Consider the following 2,132-nt stretch of genomic DNA (forward strand, 5'->3'; position numbering starts at 1 on the left):
GCTGGACGTTTTATATTTATTGTGTTCTGTTACTTATAGTCATATGGATTTCCATTCATTCGAGGAAGTTAGTTAAATAGTGGAAGAGTATAATAGGACGTGGTTAGATATGCAGGAAATAAAAGAGCATTTGGACGAAATGGAAAAGCATTTAAAAAAGTGGGAATTGAAGTTAGAAGAAGCTTGTCAAAGGGAAATTGTACTGAGAAATAAAGTTAAAGATATAAAACCAAATACAATTGGATTGAAAATATTGCAAGATAGTTGGAAGGGAGCAGAGAAGTAAAGGTAATAATATTGTATGTCATTGATTGGCTTAAGACCTGTTATATAAAATATAAAATAAATTATGAAATAAAATAAAATATAAAATAAAATAGGAAATAAAATAAAATATAACATAAAATGAAATAAAATAAAAAATATAAAAATATTAAAATTACTAATTTTTAACAGAATTTCCAAAATTAAAACTTTGCTCAACGAAAAACTAAATAACGATAACTAATGTACAATTAATTTATTAAATAACGAGAAAATGTCTTAAGGTAATATAAAAATAAAACAAGCGATTATTTTTTTTTAATAAGTTAATAATCATTAATTTTAGTTTGTCTAGTAAGAGAATATGGACGATGAAAAGAAATTTGACGAGACGATGCTGCCATCTAGAGAAGCGTTTTTTTTTCTTCAGTTCATTGAAAAATCAAAATTTGGTATCAGCGACCAATGTACCTGTCAATACACTCGTTATCGTCAATAACACTCTAAGACATTCGTATCATTCAATTTGATATTCATCAGTTTTCAACAGATTATAGGCCTTATAAAATATGTAGTAGGATTTTAAGAGAAAAAAAATTAATACGGAAAATCAATTATTTTATTTATTTAGGTCTTGATTTGTTATCTCCCACCAAACAATTGTGACGTTCTCTATAAAGTCCAGCTCATCTGGAGCGTCCCAAAAATAATGCTTTTTTTTTAAAAATTGAGCATTGTTTATAGCTCCCTTCTTTGTTCTTTTGGATACTGCCAGAAAGAAAAAGAGATAAATCCTTAGCATTTAGGTCTATGTAATAAAATATAGTCGTTTATTTTTTAAATTATATATTATTTTAAAAATATTTCGAATAAAGTATGGAAAATGGAGAAATTCAAGCATACGAAAAAGATAAACTTATTAATAAGTTTTTATGCTAATGAAGAATAACTATTTTACCTTCTAACCCAAAAATATATATTTGAGTCATACCCTTCGGGTACTCTGGTCCAACTAAAAAAAGAAGAAAAAAGTATTAAATCTTACTCTACTTCGATGTAAAATTCAAGAGATTATTAATAAAATTCAATTCTCACCTAGTAAAAAGATTTTCCGATGACATTTTTTTTTTCTGGTGATACTTGTTGTTAAGAATCGTATTGTTAATTATCCTTTTTTCATTTCAGGGGTATTTATATATAAACACCATACAGCCTCGATAGTTAAGAAACAGTTTTGAATAAAAGATAATTGTAGATAATCAATCTTCGAAATAGGAGTCCTCCAAAGTTTAGAAATGATTGTTTGATTTATAGTTCTGCATTAACAACAAAATTTCTATTATCATTTATTTCTCATAGATAATAAATTTTCCAAGCCATTTTAATAAATAAAATAACTGTGATAAACAGTAAAACCCACTTATTTTTGTATAAATACATTTCAGATACACAAATTAATTAAATAAAAGTATTTAAATAAGAATTGCTTCACTAAATTATGCGTTTGTACTTTAAACAATACCTGAATTTGAAATTTTATTAGAATAAAGAGTAAAACATTTGTTCAGAGTCGGCTTGATTAATAAAGTAAATAACACAGACGTATTCAATAAAGTGAAATATAATTTTATTACGCTGTTTACAAAATACTTTAAAAACAATATTTCTAAATTTCTAAAATTGCAGATTTTGAGGTACTAATGCTCGTTCCACCTAAAGGGAGTTATGTTTAAATTAAGATACACTGAACTAGGTCGTACCTAGGTATCCATATTTCACCCATTTAATCATAGACTAAAAACAGTTTTTTCTTAGTAATTTTTAAAATTGCAAAGTTTTTAGTCTAAGATTAAATCAATCTTTCGGTT

At 25.8% G+C, this 2,132-nt stretch overlaps 1 long non-coding RNA gene across 1 annotated transcript; it reads right to left on the reverse strand.

Annotated features, from left to right (window-relative positions):
• Positions 1 to 874: 874 nt before the first annotated feature.
• On the reverse strand, positions 875 to 1,420 carry LOC149927257 (uncharacterized). The gene is made up of 3 exons (XR_016473579.1): positions 1,360 to 1,420; positions 1,223 to 1,276; positions 875 to 1,032 (listed from the first exon to the last, which is right to left on the reverse strand). It is a non-coding gene; the product is annotated as an uncharacterized LOC149927257 (long non-coding RNA).
• Between the last annotated feature and the right edge of the window lie 712 nt (positions 1,421 to 2,132).

Source organism: Leiobunum rupestre, chromosome 9 (genome assembly GCF_980474605.1).
Source record: "Leiobunum rupestre chromosome 9, qqLeiRupe1.1.hap1, whole genome shotgun sequence".
Taxonomy (NCBI): Eukaryota; Metazoa; Arthropoda; class Arachnida; order Opiliones; family Sclerosomatidae; genus Leiobunum; species Leiobunum rupestre.